The 23,919-nt window shown below is 47.3% G+C and overlaps 1 protein-coding gene across 3 annotated transcripts in view; it reads left to right on the top strand.

The window, feature by feature from the left end:
• Rnf144a (ring finger protein 144A) overlaps positions 1-23,919 on the top strand; it is a 120,852-nt gene that overhangs the window by 10,199 nt on the left and 86,734 nt on the right. The window contains exon 2 of one of the 3 annotated variants that reach the window (XM_075984117.1): positions 15,747-15,922. The exons of 1 other annotated variant lie outside the window; for it this stretch is intronic. The gene's annotated coding sequence lies outside the window, so the exon portion shown is untranslated. Of the gene's footprint in view, positions 1-15,746; positions 15,923-21,480; positions 21,568-23,919 lie in introns of those variants that run through there. One more of the 3 variants, XM_075984118.1, reaches the window with a different exon arrangement.

Genomic DNA, 23,919 nt, shown 5'->3' with positions numbered 1-23,919 from the left:
AGAAAATACACAGTACCTAAAATCAGTTGAGACAGTAGCTCCCTCTTCCTCCATCTTCTCCCCACCTCTTCTTCCTTTTCTTCTTCCTCCTCCCTCTTTCATCTCCTCCTACCAGAAAATACAGATTTCTGTGTGGTGTGCAGTTGGCTTTCTTTTTCCCTGGACTGTGGTGTGACCTGGGAAGTTCTGAGAGAAGCGAGCTGGCAAAGCTAATGACTGACCAGGCCCGTTCCTCTAGAGCAATCCCTCTAGGACCCGGGCTGCATGTTGGGCGTGTTAGGTGCATGCTGTGTGTTCGCTGATACTGTGAGTTGAGTCTAGCTGACATTGTGGGTTCCCGTCTAGCTTGGCCCATGCATGGACACCTGCAACCTCTATCATCAGGGGTCAGCTACTCGATGGACTCAGTTCACCATCAAGTTCGATTCTAGAGTTCTTCAATTGCTTATTTACGTATTTTTAATGCGGAGAACGTAGCCTTTTCCTTAACAAAACTCTTCGACTTTGAAATACATCTGACTGCTCCTCGCCTTTGCCTCAGGTTAGTTGCCAGGTGTTGCCGCCATTTCTTCTCCTCTGTCTCACCATCCCCTTGCACAGCTGCTGGGGACTTCTTATCATTCAGGCCTTCTAGGTTCAAAGTAAGTAATAGCCATTGAGGGTTCAGGGTAGCTGGTGGCTAGGAACCTCTCTGTGCTTGGCTCCTATGCCTACGTAGGCATGTCCTGAGTGCTAAGCCAGCGGCTCTGTCACCCAGATTCCACTGTCCTTCTGTGACCTCTGTGCTGCTGACCTCCTTTCTGAGGACGCATTTCTTTGGCATCTCTGTGTGAGCTTTCATAGCTGCCCCATAGTTTTTCCGTGTCTCTGAAGCTTGTGGCTTTGCCTGGCACGTGTGTGCACTGTGCACCGGGCCTCTTGGCAGACCCCTCCCTGCCTCTGGCTTCAGTCTTTTCTCACTTTGCATTTGGTTCTGGTGTCAAAATCCTGGCTCTCCCACTTCCTGTACTGTGCAGTGACCCTGTGTGTTTCCAGCAGGAGTCAGGCCTTGTGGCTTCCCCAGGTGGCTCTGGCATGAGGAACACACATGGGAAGGAAGACTCCATCCCTCTGCTCCCCAGACAGGCAGAGAGCTTTGCCCAGTGGGATGCTTTCAAAGCCTGAAAAGAAACGTATTAGTCTTGAAATATGAAGAGTCAGACCGGGTATTCATGTAAGCACATATGTTTAATTGTATCAACAAAACAGAACGCTCATGGCGCTGTCTGAAGCCCGTGCACAGTGCGAGAGAGCCCATGAACTCTCAGGTGCAGCTCAGCGTTCAGGCCGGAGCTGGGATGGAGGCAGGGCGGGGAGGGGTGTTCCTGCACATCCCTGCTCTGAACACTGTTTTGTGCTGTCTTCTCAGGCACAGTCATGTTCCATGGACTCTGTCAGGAACAGAAGGATGTGTCAGGCATATTTAAAAATTTCTCTCATAGCACCTTGCAAACCGAACTGAACGTTGACCTGAACTGTACCTTGAGCCCAGTGATATATGATTGCCATCCTAATACATGTGAGACTGAGACAGGAGGATAGCGGTGAGTTCAGACTAGCTCTAGAGTGAGTTCCAGGCCAGCTGAGGCTGCACTGCATGGCCCTGTCCCAGAAACCAAAAAAAAAAAAAAAAAAAAAAAAGGACAGCTTGACAGAAAAGGAAGAGAATCCATTAAGATCACCCATGAGGGGCTGAGGGTGTAGTTTAGACGGCAGAGTTCTTGCCTATGCATTAAATTCTTGGCTCAGTCTCTAGCTACACACACAGCTGTAACCTCAGCACTCAGGAAGTGGAGGCAGGAGGATGAAAAATTCAAGAGCATCAGCAGCTACATAGTGAGTTCTAGGCAGCCCGAGCTACACGAGACGCAGAATATAATTTAAAAGGTCATGCTTGAAGGTATGCGTTGGTGATTTTCAAAGTCACGCATGGGAATAAACCAATTAGCGAATAAGAAAAACCGCCCAACGTTCACACAGTCCTAGTGTGTACTGGTTTAGTTACACTTGACTCTTTCCTTGTGTGGACCCCAGTCTGCCTTCTACACCTCTCTGTTTATATAGAGACAGGGTATAGTCACACCTGTGGGCAGCCTTAATAAAGACCTCGGGAGATAATACAAAGGTTTTCTTAGTAAGCATGAAATCATTAGTGCTTTCTGGAAAAGGAAATTAGCTCAAAGGATTTTATCATATTTTAAAGCTGTGCTCTGAAAAGGAGGTGAAATGTATCATGTTGGCTCAGTCAGAGAAATAACCCTCTTGCCCTGAGCTTGGGGAGGGCCTGGATTAAGGACGAATGTGTTGTTTTTCTTTGCCATCTAGCCAGCCCGAGGAAACAGTGCTAAATGTAGAGAGAATAGGTGATTTATTCACAAATGTTTATTGTTTTCATTTTCGTTTTTATAAATGTAATAGCCCCAAATGGAAAACATCTCAATGTGGTTAAATAAACATCATCCGCTAATTGGATAAGATTTTTGGAGATTGTGGCCCTGGGAAAATGTTTAGACTATTAAGCAGAAATAATTGTGAGACAGTATTTCATGTAATATATGGTTTGGTTTATCAACATGGAAAATATGCTAAGGGAAAGTCTCATAACTCACAAGGAACATGAGGTTTTTTTAATTTTTTTTTTTGGTTCTTGACTTTTTTTTCCCCTGTGGTTTTGTAGTTGGTGCCCTGTATCCTCACTTGAGTTCAACCAACCGTGGACTGAAAACACTCAGGGTAGGACCATTCCTATCTTGATTTTGCTCTTGACTTTATTACAGAGGTGCACACTGTGTTAGGGAGCACGTGCAAAGCAGAGAGAATGTCAGCTCTATAGGAGCTGCTTGGGCATGAGTTCTGTCATCAGTGATGGGGACACAGACATAGCCCTTATTCTCCCTATGCAGGACCTTGGCTCCTCTCTCCTTAGGAACCCCCAATTAGGCAAACCCAGGATCCCTGGCCTCACAGATCAAGGAAAAGGATTCCACAGTGAACCAGGATAAAGCAGGATTGGGGATTTACCAACTGACATTTTAAATACAGCTCTTAAGCCCAGGGATTTTTAGAAAGACAGATGGTCTGAATAGTAAATGGACTCCAGAAGGAGGAAGGTGGACTTCTGGGGCAAATCACAAGTAGGTTTCTTTACAGTGGGTGTATGTGGGATTCTGTTGGTTCTGGTGCTGGTCAGGTTTTTTCTCAGCTTGACACAAGGGAGAGCCATCTGGGAAGGGGGAGAATCAGGAGAGGAATTGCCTTCCTCAGTGTCAGCAAATCTGGGGCATTTTCTAGATTCACGTTTGATGTGGGAGGACCCAGTCTACTGTGGATAGACTCTCCTGGACAGGGGATCTGGGCTTGTACAAAAAATCATGCTGAGCAAACCATGGGAAGCAAGCCAGTAGGCAGCACTCTTCCATGGGCTCTGCTTCAGTGCCTGCCCCGGGTTCCTGCCGGCACTTCCCTGGGTGATGGACCGTGAAGTGGAAGTGGAAGCCAAATAAACCCTTTTCTCTTCGTGTGGATCATGGCATATGTCACAAAACAGGGACGCACACTAGGATCAGTCTCCAGTCACACCTCTAATGCTAACGTCCCATTCCACTGACAGGAAGGGGAAATGTTCGAGGATATTCCTTGGGGAATGGAGGTGTGAGGTAGATAATTGGACATCGTTTAGATTTATGGCCAAGAGTGGTTCTAGAAACTCAAGGTTGATATTGCTTGGGCCCTATGCAAGCACACTTTGCTGACTGTCCCTGAAGGGTGTCCTAGGAAACTCTAAGTTGTCTTTGTGGGTAACTTGGGCTTTCTGGGCATTTCTGATGTTTTCTGATGCCGTTGGCAGGACCTGCCAGATGGAGGTCTTTCTCATTCTTTCCCCCATCATCCTGCTTTTCTCTCCTGCCTCAGCTATGCAGAGACTGACATTTTACATAAGGACTGGGGCATCTGTAGATGTTGGTGTCTGTGGGAGGCAGAAGCTGAGGCCACCACTGGCTTGATCCCAAGTGATGACTGTGTTTCATTTTGTAATAAAATATATTATTTTAGTTTAAAATGTAAAACAAATTATAGATCTTACTTTGTTTTGTATGTATATGTGTATGTATTTGTGTGTGTGCATGCATGCGTGTGTGTGTGTATGTATTTGTGTGTGTATGCATGTGTGTGTGTGTGTGTGTGTGTGTGTGTACAGTCATGCCATAGCACGCCTGTGGAGGTCAGAGGATTTGCAGGAAGTTCTCTCCTTCCATGTGATTTCTGGGATTGAATTTAAGTCATCAGTCTTGCAACAGATGCCTTTGCCCACTGAGCCAGCCTGCCAGACCTCCATCAAAAAAATTTTTAAATGCAAATTACGACTGACCCCAACACACACGGTACTATTTCCCACATGGCAAGCATTTCAGCAGATGAGCCTGAGGTTTGCGATGGGCATTCTGCTGTGGTGGCTTAGAGAACAATGAGTAATCGACCAGGAAGGAAGGAACCCCCTGTTATTAAACTAAACAGCAATGCAAACATCAGCACTGTTTCAGAAGGGCTGCTCCGTTGGCTCCCGTGTAGGTCAGGCCCCTGCAGATCTGCCTGTGCTGGTGAACCTCAGAAGGGAGGCAGGAGCCTGCGGAATCGTCTTGCATGGCTGACACCTCCTAGCGTGGCAGCTGTGGTCAGGTATTGTGCAAGAGGAGACAAGATGAGGTCAGAGAGAGAGGAATCTTGCCCGAGCCTTCAGCCCCAGCGGGGCTTATGACTCCCACAAATGTCCCCAAATGTTCATCTGTGTGGTGAGAATGCTGCCAACTTACTTTATTTGTGGGACTCCTGAGAACTGAAGACATCACACCTCTGTACATGTAAAGATAGACATTAAGGGGCAGTCTGAAAGGTGAACCCAAGAATGCCTCGTTGTGGGAAAGTATGAGGCCATATCATACATGGCAGTGGTAAGAGCTTGGGCCTGGAGTTGTAGCTCTGTGGCAGAGTGCTTGACAAGAGTCTATAGGCCCTGGGCCCCAAGCCCAGCACTGCAGAAAATGAGCAAACACATACTGCAAATTAGAAACTGCTAATTTTGTCTTTAGTTTTCAGTTAAGGTGAGAAACACCTAAATGAGTAATACCCCATTCTCTCCTGGTTTTTTTTTCTGTTTGTAGCATTGTTTTGTGCTAAGATTGCAATAACATCTGTAGCCCATGAATGATGTGTGTGTGTTCACGCATGCATACACAAACAGGTGGTTTTTTTTCCTCTCCATTTTTGTTCATACATGGATTCCTTCTCACGGTGTCTAGCCCCTACATCTCCAGGTCTGTGTATCCTTTGGCTACGGGTTTAGGTTTTCAAGCATGAAACTTGGCATAATGTCTATGGTTCTTTTATCCATTTGTTTTCATTTTATGTGACCTTGTGGCCTAGGGTGTTTCCTAGGAGCCACAGAGTTTAGATGGGAGATGACAGATGAAGCAGTTCAAGTTGATGGTTGGTACTGTCCAGATCATCTTTGTCTGGTCCAGTGTTTTGTTTTGTTTTCTGCCTGCTGAAGTTGTCCATTTCCCATGAATGGTGTTAATTTTCTATTTAATGGATGTTTCTCTGCTGTAGTTTTATCAGCTTTGCCTATGTGCTTTGTACTCTGTTGGTGAGGATATACATGTTTATGTCTTCTGATAGAATTTGTCTCTTTATACTTTGCAGCCTTGTAACATGGATAAAAACCCCAGAGATATTGGGGTTCAACCTGAAGACCAGAAAAGCTAAGCAATCAGCCACTGGCTCTTACCTCGACCTCAGTCTGAAAATGATGATCCCTGCTACAGGAAACCTTAGAATGAGACCGAGCGCTATTTCCTCCCGAGATACAGTTCTCTCTAGTTCTGGGATTAAGGGTGTGCACCACCATCGCCTGGTTTCTGTAGAAAGCTAGTGTGGCTACTGGGATAAAAGGCGGGTGTCATTGCTGCCTGGTCTGTAAAGCTGGCCAGTGTGGCTGTTTTACTCTTCTGATCCTCAGGCAAACTTTATTTATTAACATATAAACACAATGCCACAACACAGCCTGATGATTCAGCTTCCTTTTGATTAGCTTTAGCATGGTGTATTTTATCTCCAACCCTTTACTTTTAATCTGCTTCTGTGGCTTTTCAGTGAGTTTCTTACAAATAATACAATACACAGCTGTGATTTTCTTTTCACTCTTGTGCCCATATTTTCATATAGTATTTTTATTAATTTGAGAATTTCTTAACTATATATTATGTCTTTTAATTATATTAATTTCTCCCATTCCTTACCTTAATTTCTCCTGTGTCTATCCACGTCCTTTATCCCCTCCTAACTTTGTGCCCTCTATTTTTTTATCTAATAACTTATTTAATAACCCATTGAGTCTAACATCTGCTGCTCATTAACTCCTGGTGTGGGGTCATCCCAGGAACATAATGGACCTATCAGGAGCCTCTCCCCGTTCCTCAGAAGCCATCCTTGTCATTGTCTTCTCAGCTAGAGTAGGGAACTAATGAACCCCTCCACCCTCTATGCTGGAATGGTAGCCGGCTTGGTATTATGCAGGCAACCACATCTGCCTCGAGTTTCTGACTGCAGTTGTTCTATGGTTCAGAAGACAGCTTGTTAGACTGGGCCTCCCCAGCCTCTGGTTCTTACTGTCTTTCTGTTCACTCTTCATTGACTGAGTCTGTGGGTCTATGACATAAGAAGTACAATCTGTGACCAAGAACCACACGGACACTTACTCTCTTCACATTGACAAGTTGTGATTTCTGTACAGACAGCCACTCACTCCACAGAGGAACTTAGCGGACGAAGTCTTCTGAAGTCCACGTCTTTTAACTGATTTTTTTTAGACCATTTATGTTTAAAGTGATTTTTGATATGGTTGTCTGGCAGCTGCAATACCTTGTGGATGGTTATTTTCAACTTATTGTCTCTTTTCATTTTGTTGCTTTGACTTTCCTGCTTGAATATGGATGGGATTGCCAGGGTACCACTATTAGCCCATCATTATAGTTACAAAAAAGTCAGTGATTGCCCTATAGTTCAAAGTCAGTATTTCTAAACATAACACCCTTTCTGAAAGCATTATGCCACCAAATTGTGTACTAAATGGCCCTTGCAACAGAGCATCCTTCCTTCCTAGCTCCTGCCCTTGTGATGGGTTGTAGCAGTGACTCTGATTTCACTTTTTTACACAGGGTTGATAATGTGACTTTGTCCTGGGACCTATTTATTTATTTATTTATTTATTTTTGTAAGAAGTTGTAAGATTGTTGTAAGAGTCTCCGTTTTGCCGCTCGCCTGGCCTTTTCCTGTGATGGAGCCATGACCCTTTAGGTTTCCACACAATGAAGCTCGTGTCTGTGGTTTCTACCTGGGTTGTGTCAGGAGCCTCCATCACACACTGCCAGTGTCCCATCAGTGTCCTGTAGTCCCTGGCTGTGATGATGGAGAGGACTCACATCATACAAGGCTCAGAGAGCTATTGTTGGGAGCTGGGCTGTTTGGGGGTTTTGAGATTTGACCATCTAACCTGTCAGCAGCCCTGGAAATGCTCCTGTTCTTCTGACTTTGAGCCTAACATTGTTGCTTTAGAGTAGCTCTGGGCACTTTTGCATGGGCGACATGTTTAAAAGGCTTTATTGACCTACACTTTTTGCTCTGTTAGGTGGGCAGTTATTATCTGAAGACTCTTTGCACACATAGGTCCATCTTCTGGCATCTGTGGGATTAGATGCAACTGATTTAGACACACAGATAGCCTTGGAGAAATGTAATGTATGGCTTTGATGGAACTTGCCCAAGAAATATGTCATTTCAATTTTAGCTTTCAAACAAGAAATACAAAAGGAGCCAGACTTAAAAGGTGAGATTCTATTTGTATGACCTTTACAGAAGACTCGAGATCATGGGTGCAAACCAGAAATGAGGGACTTACTGTGTGAGAGATCTGAGGGATTTTAATTTAGATTAAAATTTTATTTACTTATTTATTTATCGGATATGCACATATTCATGCTGGCTGCACCCTCGCACTGGCCCTGAGGTCTTGTTCTGAGGTAAGGGAGGTGATGGTATAGCTATGTGATCCTGTGAGGTTACTAGCCACAGTGACTTGTAGACTCTAAATACTCAGTCTTACATCCTATGAATAACATGGGTAGGATACGTTAAAAACACACATGCTGGACAGTGCGGAGTCACATGATACAAGGCCCTTCCCTCCTGTCCAGGCCTTCGGTGTTCAGACGCAAGACTGTCTCCGCCTGTATGAGCATCTTGTCCTTGCCAGAGTCCCCGGCTTGGCCAGCACACACGTTTTGGATAGAAAGGTAATTCGTCTTGCTCCCTGGAGGAATTTCCCTCTGCTCAGCAAACACAAACCCACCTCATTCTTCTTAGAGACACGTCGCCCAGGGAACTGCTTTCTGAGTTCCTTAAAGTCACAGAGTGTTTTATTGTCGCAGGGCTCTAAATAAATTAGTTGTTTTTTTTTTCTAGTGTAATGTCCAGACAGCAACAAGATTCTTATTTGTGCCTGCTTCGGCATCCAGTTGGGTAAATCAATCGGTTCTTTGTGGGCCTCGTGGAGCTTGAGAATCAGTCGTGTATTTATGAGTGATTTCTTTAGTTAGGAGTGATAGTCGAATAACCAGAGGCCTTTCTTTTTAGCAAGAGAATTAAAAACAAAACAAAAACAAAAAACCAACAAAAACAAAGCAAAACAGAAGCCTGACCAACCCTCAATTTAGTGATAGCCAGTGAGCCAGTGAGCGGGCTTCACGGCTGCCTTGAGAAAGGCTTCAGTTGCTGTATTTACCCCAGAGAAGGCAAATGTTAAATGGATCCCTTCAAGACCACACGGAAGGGATTGTCGTGGAGCACTGGGTAGCTTCCCAGTGGACAAGACTCTCAGTATAGCATGCATACAAACAGAGGGGAGCTTTATTGCAGCCAGACAAGACCCCCATTCATACTGAAGCTCACACATGTGGCAACCGCGGCCTGCATCCGCTGTGAGAACCTCCTTGCCGAGAGCTGCACTGATTTTGAAATCCTAACTTTCAGGATCAGCAGCAACTGGAGGACAGTCCCGGGCTTGGGAATGGAAAGACCTGGGAGAAGCAGCCGGATTCCTTCGGGTCCTCGGTGTTGTGCATCTGTGCAAGGCGTCCTACATAGGTCGTTCTTCTCCACGTGCTTTGTAGCGATAGCCCAAGCAGATGAGCAGAGGCTAAATGTCAGTGTCCCGAGTGTGAGTGTGTGCCTGTGTGTGCATGCGTGCACATGAGTGCATGTGCGTGTGTGTGTGTGGTGTGTGATAGCCACAGGCAGATGAGTAGAGGCTGAATGTCAATGTACCGAGTGTGAGTGTGTGTGCCTGTGTGTGTGTGTGTGTGTGGTGTGTGATATCCACAAGCAGATGAGTAGAGGTTAAATGTCAATGTACCGAGTGTGAGTGTGTGTGCATGCGTGTGTGTGCGTGCATGTGTGTGTGTGGTGTGTGATAGCCACAAGGAGATGAGCAGAGGTTAAATGTCAATGTACCGAGTGTGAGTGTGTGTGTGTGCTCGTGTGTGTGGTGTAGATGGGGGTAGCCAGTGTAAAGAAGAGAAAGAAAGCACTGCTTCTCTGTGGGGCCAGGAATGCAAGGAAATTAAGCTTTTCCTGTAGGGTTTTACCTCATCCTTTGTGGCATGTTATGCGTGGCAAATGTGATCCTTCGTCAGACAAAGGACAGTAAGCAGTGGGTGAAGTTTACTGTGCCAGACCTTGTTAACCTCTGGAGACAGGCCGAGATGAAAGGCTCCGAGAGGAGCACACTGCAGGATTAGAGTGACCACTGGACAGCCTTTCCTTTGCTCTGGCGTCCCCTAGAAGAAGCGCATGTCGTCAGTCCTGCGCGCACATGTAATCTTGTCATGCACACACTTTACATGTTGCCCTTTTATTTCCAGGTGTGTCTTAGACGTCTTTCCAGGCAGCACATCTCTTTCTTACTCCCAGGGGTGGCATCCTGTGATTGACTCAGCTTGTTACCCTCAGTTACGTCTTCCAGTGTTGGCTTCTGCAATGGTTCCCAGAGCTGTGACATCACACTTCACCTTCACTCCTCCTGTGTGAGGGCTCCCGTGTGTTTTCCTGTCCCCTGACTTCCCAAGGGACACTGGGCTTTGGCCGCACTGATTACTACTGGAGCCCTGTGCCATGTGTCTCTCTGAGTTGCCATTAGAGGGGGGAGGCATCCACACACTTCTATTGTTCTTTCCTCTGGTGCCCATGCTCGGATGAGCTCTTGACAGACAGCCTCCTGACACAGACACAGACAGTTCTGCCTGACCCTGTGCTTGTCACCTTCCTAGATCCTCACAGGTGTGCATGTGGCATGAACAGTACTCCATCACTCGGAGGCAGGTGCTCCTCACATGTATACATGTGGTGTGACGAGTGCTCCACCACTCGCAGGTAGGTGCTCCCTCCTCACAGGTATATGTGGTATGAGGAGTGTTCCACCACTTGCACGAAGGTGCTCCTTACAGGTGTGCATTTGGTGTGAGGAGTGCTCCACCACTCAAGGCAGGTGCTCCTTACAGGTGTACATGTGGTGTGAGGAATGCTCCACCACTCACAGGCAGGTGCTCCTCACAGGTGTGCATTTGGTGTGAGGAGTGCTCCACCATTCAAGGCAGGTGCTCCTCACAGGTGTACATGTGGTATGAGGAGTGCTCCACCACTCACAGGCAGGTGCTCCTCACAGGTGTGCATGTGGTATGAGGAGTGTTCCACCACTCACAGGCAGGTGCTCCTCACAGGTGTGCATGTGGTATGAGGAGTGCTCCACCACTCACAGGCAGGTGCTCCTCACAGGTGTGCATGTGGTATGAGGAGTGCTCCACCACTCACAGGCAGGTGCTCCTCACAGGTGTGCATTTGGTGTGAGGAGTGCTCCACCACTCACAGGCAGGTGCTCCTCACAGGTGTGCATGTGGTATGAGGAGTGCTCCACCACTCACAGGCAGGTGCTCCTCACAGGTGTGCATGTGGTATGAGGAGTGCTCCACCACTCACAGGCAGGTGCTCCTCACAGGTGTGCATGTGGTATGAGGAGTGCTCCACCACTCACAGGCAGGTGCTCCTCACAGGTGTGCATGTGGTATGAGGCGTGCTCCTCCACTCACAGGTAGGTGCTCCACTGTTCAAAATGAAAACCTGGAAGCACTTTGGCCTTTTTTCCCCCCTTTTCTTTCCTCTCCTCCTCCTCTTCCTCCCCTCTTCTCATCCTCACTTTTCCCTTTCTCTCCCTTTTTCTCACTTCTCTCCCTCACCACTCTCCATCCCAACCTCCTCTCCCCTTTTTTTCTCTACAGCCAGTTCTGAAACTCACTTTGGAGCACATCTGACTCTGGCGCCTCTGGCCACAGCTGTGAGGATTCCCCAAATCCCTCCCAGGGACCTCGCCAGGCTGATTCCTTCTCAGCTGTCTTTACAGCCAGCTTCCTCATTCCACTGGATCTGCTCTCTCTCTAGAGACTGAAAAATCACTCTGAGAAGCAGCACCCATCCTTCTGTGCAAGGCTTTACCCCTATCATTACCCACAACTCACAAGAGTCTACACGGGTATGCTCGCTTAGTGTGCAGATATGTGTTCACATACGTGCATGGAGACTGCCAAGTTTTCGCAGACCTGTTCCATTTCACAGGGCAGCAGATTGCCATCTACAGAGTTGACACTTGTGCAATCAAATAACGGAGTAAAATTGGAAAAACTAATACCTTGTGATATTGGTAGTAAGTACAGTTTTATGTTGAGCTGGCGTGGCTCTCCGCGGGCACCTGCGGCTTCAGAACTACGGGTTGGATTGTGTTGGGAAAGGTGCCGAGTGATGATTCCAGCTTGGTATTCTCCTTACAGGCCTGGTTGTTTCAGTGATTGCCTTTATTTAATAAGGTGCCATCACATAGAGAGATGTGCACATGCCTGATGAATTAGTGAGGCCATTTCTTCATGCTTTCTGCATAAGCTTGGCTTTGGGGGGCTTTTATACGTGTGGTGGCATCCATGTTCGTATGAAGGAATGGATTTATTAGACACCGTTGGAATAACCTGCTAGGAAATGAGAAGTCTCCCTCTTGCAATATATTATATTTATTCCTTGGGATAAACAGAAGTGGATTTTGTTAATAGCTAGAAGGGTCATGGGTAGACTTGGGGTTCCCTGTTATATAGAATTCTTTAAGATTTATTTGTTTATGTATATGAGTGCTTGCATGTATTCCTGCATGACAGAAGAGGCATCTGATCCTGTTATAGATGGTTCTGAGCCACTTGCAGTCCCTGGGAATTGTATAAGAATAACCACTACGCCGTCTCTCCCATCCCCTTATGGAGAATTCTTAAGAGCAAGGACTTCTTGCCCATCTGCAATAAAATAAAATAAATAAAATCAGCAAATAAAGGGCTGGGGAGATGGCTCAGCAGCCACTGGAGTTTGGCCCTTAACACCAGTACTGGGCAGCTCACAACCGCCTGGAACTCTAGCTCTGGGGAACCTGCTGTCTTATTCTAGTCTCCGTAGGTGCCTGCAGGCACAGGCACATGCACAGACACACATGCACAGAAACATACGCACAGACACACATGCGCAGACACATGCACAGACACACACGCACAGACACACTTGCACAGACACACTTGCACAGACACATGCACAGACACACACGCACAGACACACACGCACAGACACACACGCACAGACACACATGCGCAGACACATGCACAGACACACGCACAGACACACTTGCACAGACACATGCACACACACGCAGACACACGCACAAACACATGCACAGACATACTTGCACAGACACATGCACAGACACACATGTACAGACACACATGTACAGACACACATGCACAGACACACTTGCACAGACACATGCACAGACACACATGTACAGACACACACGCACAGACACACATGCACAGACCTGTCCCTAAATAACAAAATGCATTTAAAGTGCAAATGATTCATCACTATAGAAGACATCTGAGCCGGGTGGTGGTGGCGCATGCCTTTAATCCCAGCACTTGGGAGGCTGAGACAGGCAGATCCCTGTGAGTTCAAAGTCAACCTGGTTTACAGAGTGAGTTCCAGGACAGGCACCAAAGCTACACAGAAACCCTGTCTTAAAAAACGAAAAACAAAACTAAAAAGGCATCTGTTTACAACACAAGCATTGTATGGTCTTCATTAGCATATGTTATTTAGCATAGTGACAGGCTTCATTGCGACATTTCCACATGTGTGTGTATAATGTATTTTGATCACGTTTACCTGTTTTCCTCTCTTGTGTCCTCCCGCTTTCACTGGTCCCCTTCTCCCCGATTGGCCTCCCTGCGTATTTCCATGTCTTATTTGTGTCCATTTTCCAGGGGAGATGCAAACAGGCTCTGGTGAGCTTTGGGACTGAGGGAGCCAGTGGTCTTCGCAGCCTGAGAGGCTGAAGAGCGTGGACACGGGACTCCTAGCTCCGCTCCGAGCCCGGGCAGAGTTTTACAACTGGCTGGCCTTTACAAAGCTCTTCTTCCTGCAACTCAAAACGGCTCCTATTGCCAGTGTGCTGTCTTAGCAGAATGCTTATTTCCTGCTGGCAGTTCCATGCTTTTTCTAGGCTCTACTTAGGTGGGAGCACCAGCAGCAAGGTATATCTCTAGAAGGAATGCAGAATCAGGAGTTACACCAAGAAGGCAGAGAATAGTCTGGTAGCCTAGTGATGACATTTTCCGGACTTGGCATAGTGAAGCTATTCGAGGCCACTTGTATGCAGGTGAGAGACTTGGGAGTAGGAGTTAGGGCTCTGCTGGAGAAACAGAGTGAGTCTTGAAGACCTCGGCCTTGAGCAATCTGTTCATGAGTGTTGCAAGAGAAACGATTATGCATTTGCACGCTGTGTGGACAAAGCCTGATGTTCTAGTGTAAAGGAGGAGAGATTAATGCACCAAAGAGGCATGTCTGCTATGATGTTACCTGCACGGCTGCTCTTGAAGCCCTCATTGAAGGGACCTGGAAGTATTCATGCTGGAGCAGGGAATGGCCAGAAACCCATCAAAACAGAGTTCTTTAAGGAGCGTTGCGATCCTGGTGAGCAAACTCAATTTGCTTGAAGAAAGGCAAAAGTTTTAGAAATTCTGCTGTAGTCTTACCCGTCCTCCTGCTTCTTCCAGGGGCTCGTGCTTGCCCACCCTCCTCCCTCCCTTCTCTTTTAAGCTAATAGTTTCCCAGTTCTCTCATTCATAGCCGTAATGTCACTGTCTCAGACTCCCCATGAAGGGGTTTTGAGCATGTTTGCAGATGGTCTTGTGACCATCACCCTTACATGATTCCAGAATGCTTTTCGGCATCTCCCATCAGCCAGGATCATGCAGTGGTGCTCAGCAAACCAGGCATTTCCCTTCTCTCTCCATTGGTTTTCCATTGGGACATTTTGTATGGTTTTATATATGTGGTTTTGCATACTAAAGAATTTCTGTGCCCAGCGTCTTTTACTTAACATAGTGTATTCAAGATTGACCTTCAGGCTGGGGGACATGACTCAATGGGTAAACTGCTTGCCGGGGAACTAAGTTCAACCCCTCAGAACATGTGAAAAACCAGACCTGGTTCCTGCAACCTTAGCACTGGGATGCAGAGACAGAAGGCTCCCAGGCTTATTGTCCACCAACCTCGGCAAAACGGTGAATTTTTGGCTAAGTGAGAAACCCTGCATTTAAAAAAAGAAAAAAAAAACAGGTGTGATAGTGTAAATTTAAGAAAGACATCTCAGTATCAACCTCTGGCATCCATACCTAACTGCACAGGCGAGTATACCTATATACCATGCGCATATGCACATGCGTACACACACACACACCACACACACATATGTCTTAGTGTGAATCCAGTACTGTAGTTTCTTTCAGGACCAAAACAGTTGCATGGTCATGCGACATTGAGCAGCGGATGGCCATGTGGGTTGTTTTCACCTGTAGCTTAGTGTGAATAATGCCACTTGGAGCATGTGTGTGTGCGTGTATGTGCAGGATTTAGCGTGTAGCTGTCTTTTTCTTTCTCTCAGGCAGTTCCTGGGTCATAGGCCAAAGGTTATAACTTTCAAGATCTGCAAAGTGTTTCCCAAGCAGGCTTTGCTGCTTCCCACCGCTCACCAGCCCTGTAGACTTCTCTGCACCCTATCTACTAATAGAGAATGGGCGCCTGCCCTCACTCGGTTTCCCACGGCTTTTATGTCTCCAGATCTCATTTCCCTCATTGTATATTATTGAGTTGTGATTTTTGATGCTGCTTTGCTCCATGGAAAGAAACAACCTTAGCTGCCGCCCTGTGGAATCCTGCGAGGACAGAGCTGGGTGGGTGGAGACCTGGAGGATGTTCCTCAGTGCTGGACTGATCTGTTGACTCATTGCTGGGATTCGCTTTTGTTACTCAGTGAAGCATCCTTGCTCCTCTGGCAGACTGTCACGTTATACTAATCGTAATGTGACAAGTTCTCAGACAGCTCTTTCCCCAGCCTCCCCTCAGGCTTGGGGACAAGGAGATCAGTGTCAGCACCTTGGTCCTTCTTAACATCCTACCCTCATCCTCCTGTGGCTGTCTGTTCTTGTGCTGACCGGCTCCATTCTCTTTCTCCCTAGGTATCTTGTGCCCTGCTGAGCGTCCCCAGGCCTCCCTTTCTCAGCTGTCGGGAGCCTAGTACAGAGACCTCTTCCTTTCACCTAAGGGAAGAGGCACCTGGATGCTCACGAGCACAGCAGGACCCCAAGAACTGGCTGCAAGATACCTCCTTTTCTTGCCTCTGCCCTCCTCACAGGTAACCTTTGAACTCTGAAAAGGAAGGCTTAGGGACTTTCCTTTAGCTCTTTCTCACTGTCAAAGTCTCAGTGTGGGGAGCAGGGGAGAGTAGTCAGTTGGCCCGCCTCAGTAGAGCTATCTACCCCTCTTAAACCACAGCATAGGCGAATTCCTTGCAGGGCTCTCCGGATGAGCTTTAAGGATTGCTGTGGAGGCAGCGTTTACATTTATGCTTTATAACGTGTTGCTCTTTAGCTGCGTGTTTTCACAGCGTGAGGCTGATGTCGCTAATCTTCTGCTGGAGCTAAGTGACAGGTTCAGAAGGCTGTTGTCACTTGTGTGGCTCACCAGGGGGTTTTCCTGCGCTCATTCATGCTCTGGCAAGGTAAAGCATGCCACGCCGCCTGGTGTCGCCTGGTGTTCTGCTGACACAGCGGCATCCGGGCTGGCGCGCTGACTGTCAGGCAGAGGTGCGAAGACAGGGTAGGAGCAGCCGTGGGGGAGAGCCTGTGTAGCTGATGGTGTGAGAGAGTGAAGTATGATACTTGACAAGACTCAGATGCTGTGGAGAGAAGAAAATGGAGGGAAAAACACCCATAGCAGTTTTTAATGGGTGGCCAAGGCTTTTTAAATGGGCAACATTTGAACTCAGACGTCAAGGGGGTGCACACATTCCCCTCTTAGCACCTGGGCAAGAACATTGTTGAGGGACATTGAGGTCACTGAAGCCTGAAAGCCGCGCTTCCTGGCTGCTTGTGGAAGCTTCGCGGAGGACAGGGTTTCTCGAAGGGAGCCTGGGAAAGCCAGAGTCAGGCTGGGTAGCAGAGACAGCAAGCATCTGGGCAGTCTGACTTGGCAGCCAGCAGAGACTTCAGGTTGCATCCTGAGAAACCTGTGCAGATGTGTTTAAGCAGAGGAGGAAGGGGATCTGTGTTCCCCCTGAGTAGACTCACTTTGGTGGCTGTGATGGGGTAGACCCAGAGGGTGAAGGATAGCAGTGGAATCTAGGAGGTTGTCCCAGACACCGCTAGAGTCACTGCTGTGGCATCAAGACAATACACAATGGCTGTGGATTGTGCAGGCACAGAAGAAGTTGAGAAAAGTGGGCACTCACTAGTTGTATCTTAAAGGCAGATCCTGTAAGATGTGAGAAAAAGGAAAAGGTTCGTGAAGATGCTAAATATGTCTTCTCACATGTTTAGTAGCGAGGGAAAGGACCGGCAGGAAGGTTTGGATTCAGGAAGCGACTAGGAAGTTCCTTTGTAGACATGTTAAATTTGTGATGTTATGGGACAGCCCAGTGAGGCCACTAAGGATCTGTGTCGAGGTCCTCAGGGGCTGGGTGAGGTGGGTCAGATGAAGAGATACTGGGATTGAACCGTCCGCATTGCTGGTGAGGTTAGTGGTGTGGTTTGTGCCCATGGCTGTGATGGCGCTGCCAACAGTGACGGGAGGCGATCGGGAACCGCTTGGAGCAGCTTCACTACAGAAAGAGCAACATTGGTGGCACCAAGTTCAGTTAGTCGGAACCAGTCTCCCCGGCCTGCTTGCCAGTGAGAGTGACGGAGTCTGACGCCACCGTGAGCTCACTGCTGCAGCGGTTTGTCTCTGGCTGAGGCGGCACTGGGCTTACCGTGGGAAGGCTGTGGGGGGATGTGCTGGGACCCGGAAGGACAAAATCTGCACATCTGCTGAGGGGTTTCTTTGTGATCTAGGGAAACAGGTCATCCGCTCTGACGGTTAACATCAATTGTCAGCTTGACAGGCTCTAGAATCAGCCAGGAGACAGATGTCTGGGCGAGTGTGTGGGGGACTCCCCAGGTTGGGTTGATTGAGACAGGTAAACCCTGAATGTGGATGGTATCACTCCATGGGCTGAAGTCTTGGACTGGGCAAAAAGGCGAACGTTGATTGGACACTGGCATTGGTGTTCATCTCTCTCTGCTTCCACATTCAGACACAATGTGACCGACCAGCTGCCTCATGTTCCTGCTGCAATGAGCTAAAACATTAAACGTACAGGACCCAGCTAGGGAGTTGGAGGCACACAGTAGGCCAAGAGCTGAGTAGCCGTTTGGCTCGACAGAGAGGGGCCACATGAGAGAGAGTGGCTCCACTGGCAAGCAGAAGAGATAGGGAGCCTGCTCACAGTGGGGGCAGTGAGAAGGGAACAGAGGCTAGTGATGAGGGCGAAAGAGAGGTTCACATCCTGGGAGTCGGGGCTCAAAGTGGGTGAGCATGGGTACCACCAGTGGCACTCTGAGTGATGAGGGACCCGAGCCCCTTGGGGTGTTTGCAGAAGTCAAACCACTCCACAGTACCTTCTCTGAGCCCCAGAAACTCAGGCATTTTTCTGCCATTGATTTTCATTATTTGTTCTTTAAGGGGTCTGCTTGGGCTATCTTCCGTATCCACCCTCCACGGACCCGTGTTCCCGGCTTGCATGTTTGGGGACAGTGGGACTGGCAATGGATTTGTCACTGATGCTTTCCTTTGCTCAGTACCATGGTCAGGCGCGGTGGCATCAGAGGTGGCTTTCGAAGGAGTCACCCAACGCTGCCCGTCTTGTTCTCAGGACACAGCGTTGGAAGCTTTTCTCTTCTTATCAATGCTGTAGCATCATGGCAGCCCTGTCTGCGGGGCACTTCCTGGTCCAGAGAAGCAGGCTCTCCCAGCTGTGGGGGTAACCATCAAAGAGCAGGCCCAGAAGATTCCCAGGGCTGAGCAGATTCTGGCTTCTGTCCAGGCTCTGCCCACACCCACCTCTTAGGACATTTGTTTAGGAATCTGTCTCAAATTCCAAAACGTATGAAATGGCTTCATACTCAAAAACAAACAAACAAAAAAATTCAGGCTAAAGAAGCCAAAATACCAGAAAATAAAAATCTGGCCCAAGCAAACATAAATTATTTGTAAATGTTTAGGGTTGAAATGACACTGTTCAAGATGCCTCCGGATAACCTCAGGGCACATCTGGAGTGGGGCAATATATACATTTCTGCTTTTGTTCGGATTTGCTTCTCTCTTCCTCCAATGTGGATAACAGTCTTCATTTTCAAATGGGATGAACAAATCCAGCTAAGAAAGTTTGGCTGGGCCTTGACCTTGTTTCTTGGGAACAGCAGGAATTGAGAAAACTACATCTGGTTATTCTAGCTCCCGGCTGCTGTGTGGTAGGGTGTATAGGCTGTGGACCCCTAGCTAGACAGGCAGGTCTCAGGGCCACGCTTCCGTGGGCTCAGGGGCATTGGTCTGGAGAAATGATGGCATCACTTTACTTTTTTTGAGACAGGGTGTCTCTTTTGCCTGAAACTCGACGTCCTACCTGGGGTTGTTGGCTAGTGAGCTCCTGGAGTCTGCCTGCTTCTGCTCCTTAACACTGGGATTAGACGTATCATGCCCAATTTTTCGTGGGTATCAGAGAATCGGTGTCAGTGAGTGCTTTCACGCAGAGTGCTCTTGCTCACTGAATCAACTCCAGTATTCCTGTGGTTCTTCCTGTGACTTCCTTGTGGGGGCTTTGTGGGACACACCTGCAGGTATTCATAGGACAGCGATGGTACACTCGGAGCTTCTGGCCCAGGAGCAGCCTGAAGAGCAGAAGAGAACCCAAGAGGAGAAGCTGGGGCGTGTGCTGAACGAAGATTAATGTGTCTGTCCTCTGACTTTAAAGCTAGGCTTGCTTTTTCTACTCCCTCGAGGCCGATAGTAGACTTTCGTAGCCTTCTCCCATGCTTGCTGCAGACGTAACTCCCACTTTAGCCCCATTTACTCCCGCCGCATTAAATATGAATGAGAAAGCCATTAGTATCTTGGCCTTGTCGTGTGCTGCAGAGTGGATAGTATAATTCACTCCCCGCAACTGAATCCCGACATTATTGCCTATGGTCATCATTGTACGTGTTGTGCCTGATCGCATATTTTCTGTGTTTTGGAGCCACCTCTAGCATACGCATTATACACAGAGGATATATAATAAAAATGAAACATTTGAATTTGAAACTTAGGGGGTTGCTTCTGATAGAGTACAGATATAGTGGGTAGGTTTGAACATAATCTTCACCCTTTTAGATTTCTAGAATGCTCAAAACTGCCAAATGGTCCTCACCAATATATCATTAAAGAAGTTTTGTAATAAAATTGTAATCCCAAAATGAATCCCGCCCCTTCCCCCACTACTTTTTGCGTATGCGGCCCTGAACAGTTTGTGTTTAAGAGACAAATCACAGACACAGTTGGGTTATTTACATAATTCCTGTGCAGCCTTTTGATATTTTCCAGCTTCCTTTCTGTTGCTATGACGAGACAAAACAATCTGACCAAAAGCAGCTGAGGGGAGGAAAGGCTTGATTTTAGCTTGCACTTCCAGGTCACCGTCCACCATTGAAGGAAGTCGGCGGGAGCTCAGGCAGGGACTTGAAGTAGAAACCATGTTATGTCTGGCTTTTTGTGTGGATTCTGGGATCTGAACGCAGGCCCTGTGTTCTTCCTACTGGGCCATCCCCACACCCGTGTTCTAGTTTAATCCTGTTGTCTCTTACAGCTGCAATTAGGACCCGGGCGCTCTCTTGTCACAGACAGTGTGGGTTATTGCTAGTCTCGGCTGTCACCAGCTCACTTCTCTTAATATTCTCGTATGTCTTTCTCACTCGCAAGCCCATCTTTTCCCCCCTGGTCAAATACCTACTAAGGGTAGCTGTGCCGAAGAGAGGTGCAGCCTTAATGATCAGATACGAGACCATCATGGCGATTTCTTAAGGCATACTAAACTCTGCACTCTTACCAGTGGACAACCAAAGTCTCCTCCCTTCAGAACTGTGCTTTAAAAATATCCCGTCACGCAGGACTTAGAGGCTTGTTAGTCCCCCCCCCCCCCCGTTAATGGTGATGTGACCCGCATGACAGCTCACTCCAGCACGCTCCATCCTCCTGATCATTAATGGCCATTTTTCTGACTTGTATCCTTTATCTGTTAAGCTGTCTTTCTCCTCACCAACTTGAAGCCATTCTTTATATATCCTGAAGAGCATTGTTAGTTTCATGTGCTAAAAATAGCGCCTCCCAGTCTGTGCCATTGATTTTCATTTTCTGTGAAGTGTCTTTTTGATGGCCACACACTGTTGACGACAGCATAGAGTCTTAGCAATTTTGCTTGACAGTTAAGGGCATTCACTGGAGATACTCTGTATCCCGAGGTCCCAAGTTGCTCCTTTGTGTCTTCTTTGGATAGTTTTATAAATTACTGAGTGCTCCTTTGTATGTGGGATGTTGGGAATGGACATGATTTTTATCCACGGGGGACAAACAGCACCCAGGACTCCACAGATCAACCGTCCCTTTTCCCCATCAGTCCTGATGACACGCTCTCGTGGTTTGAAATAGGAATGTCCCACATAGACGCATGTGTTTGAATGCTTGGCCTGTTGGGAGTGGCACTATTAGAAGAGGTTTCTTCGTTGGAGTAGGTGTGACCTTGCTGGAGGAAGTGTGTTGCCATGGGGATGAGCTTTGAAGTCTCAGAAGCTCAAACCAGGCCCACAGTGGGACAGTTCACGTCCTGTTGCCTGCAGATGAAGATGTAGAACTCTCAGCTCCTCCTGCATCATGTCTGCCTTTGTGCCACCATGTCCCTCCCTGATGACAATGGACTGACCGTCTGAAACTGTAAGCCAGCTCCAGTTAAATGTTTTCCTTTACAAGAATTGCCATGGTCATGGTGTCTCTTCATAGCAATAGCAACCAGAACTCAGACACCTGCACACTCTCTAGTGTGTTGTATGTTTATGTTTTTTTTCCTTCTGTCACTTTGCTTGCCCCTGTGTCTCTACTTCTTAGGATGTTACTACAGCTCTTGAAGAAGGTTCCGTATTTGGACTCCAAGAATTTGTAACTTCTTCTTGGCTCTGCTTAGGCCTTTAAAGTCCTATGAAATTATAGGGTTAATTTGTAAAGCGTCATAATTTAATGGACCTGGACTGGTTTGATTGTCAACCTGACAGTCTAGAATCAATTGAGAGGGAAGCATTTGATTGAGGAATTGTCTAGATAAGATTGATTGTGGGTATGTCTATGAGAGCTATAGTATGGATTGTTAATTAATGTGGGTGGGCCCAGTCCACTATGGGTAGCACCATCCCTAGGGAGGTAACCTAGACTGCACTAGAAAGCTCACTAACCATGAGCTCCAGAGCAGCTAGCAAGTGAGCCAGCAAATGGTACTTCTTCACGTGTCCTGTCTTGAGTCCTGCCTTGACTTCCCTACATGGTGGGCTGTGACCTAGGAGTGTAAGATGCAATAAGCCTTTTCCTATCCTAAGTTGCTTTGGTCATAGTGTTTTACCACAGCAAGAGAAAGGGGGGCAGAGCAGAGCCTACACAATATCAATGACTTAAAACCAAATTTAACAAAACCTATTAGAAATAGACTGGTTCGCATTAATTCTACAGGTCAACAAGACAATACAGACCATTTTTCCCCATTGAACCTTTTTATGGGCACTTAGGTCTCTATCATATGTTTTTGTTGTTGTTGTTGTTGTTTTAAACAGCTTTGTTTGCCTCAGTCTTATAGATGAGCCTTACCCATCTGTGATGTCTAGTTTTATGTCTACCTGACACAGGCTAGAGTCGTTGGAGAAGAGCGAACCTCAGTTGAGAAAATGTCCCCACCCGGTTGCCGTTTGGGCTAGCCTGTGGTGCATTTTCTTGTTTGATGAATGATCTATGAGGGCCCAGCTCACTGTAGGTGAGGCCATCCCTGGACTGGTGGTCCTGGGTTCTATAAGAAAGCAGGCTGAGCAAGCTGTAGGGAGCCAGCCAGTAAGTAGCACCCCTCCCTGGCCTCTGCATCAGCTCCTACCTCCAGATCCCCACCCTGCTTGAGCTCTTCTTCTGACTTCCCTGGGTGATGGAGTGTGATCTGAGAATCAGAAACTGAAATAAACTCTTTTCCTCCCCAAGTTGCTTTTGATCGTGGTGTTTTCTCAGAGCCGTGGAGGCCCTGACTAAGACACACCACTCTCTTGTAGTTTGTTCCCAACCCTGTGGTGGGCAATGGCAGCCGTCAGAGTTTGCCTAGCCATTCATTGCCTTTTTGGCTAATCAGGCATGTAGTCACTTTACCAAATCTGTAGTGTTGTAGTGTTCTTTACAATCTGTCTGAAGGTTCCCCTTCATATAAAATCCAGTTCCGAATAATGAAAGCTAGCCTCCTCCACCTCATCCTTCTGTCTGTAGCAGAGGAACTCAGTACGAAGTTCGGGGAGGAACAAAAGCCATGGAAGGTGTTCTTTCCTTGTGCCTGATTCTAACCAAGACCACTTGCTGTCAGGGTTCTCTCTGCCTTCAGTGTAGTAGGCTAAGGAAGCCCCTCCCCCACCGCTCCTTGGTTTGTTTTTCAGAGCTCTGGCTTCTGTTTTTTATCACAGATGCATGTTGAGGTTTCCCTCAGTGTGGTGGGGTTGGGCCCATTTCCCACCAATTTTTTTTTCCCTGTGTTACGTGACACGTTGCTTATTGCGATGTCAAATCCTCTCGCTGCCTTTGGAGAAACATGTTTAAGTACATAGGTCTCACACACATCTGGATTCTATGTACTCATATTTTGTTTTAAATTTTTCTTCCTTTACTCATGAGAAAGTTTGGCCCATGCGTTTTCCTTTCTCTAACTGCTTTTATCTGATTGAGGAGAAAAGCGGTTTTCTTAACTCTCAGCTAATCAGTTTACCCCATTTCCTCAGAGGGTTCCTTTGATGTCATGCGAATTATGTGCTCTTGACAGTTGAGCTGGGCGCAGTTGTAAATGAGGCCTAGTGAGCCTTCCTGGGAAGACACTGTTGTGAGCAGCGTGTGGGTGTGGGAGCCCAGCTCTGGTCCTCAAGGTCAGCAGGTCTTCCTGGCCTCTGAGCCAGCTCTCTAGGTCTGTATTACGTCGTGTGAAGTTCACTTCAAGTCTGTACGTTTTGTCTTTAGAGCATCAAAGGGAAGATGGGGGTCTCAGCTTTGTCTTGGTTGCTG

The sequence above is a fragment of the Microtus pennsylvanicus genome, chromosome 8 (assembly GCF_037038515.1).
Source record: "Microtus pennsylvanicus isolate mMicPen1 chromosome 8, mMicPen1.hap1, whole genome shotgun sequence".
NCBI classification, from domain to species: Eukaryota; Metazoa; Chordata; class Mammalia; order Rodentia; family Cricetidae; genus Microtus; species Microtus pennsylvanicus.
The sequence above is the reverse complement of the archived record's forward strand: the minus strand, read 5'-3'. Positions and strand labels throughout refer to the sequence as shown.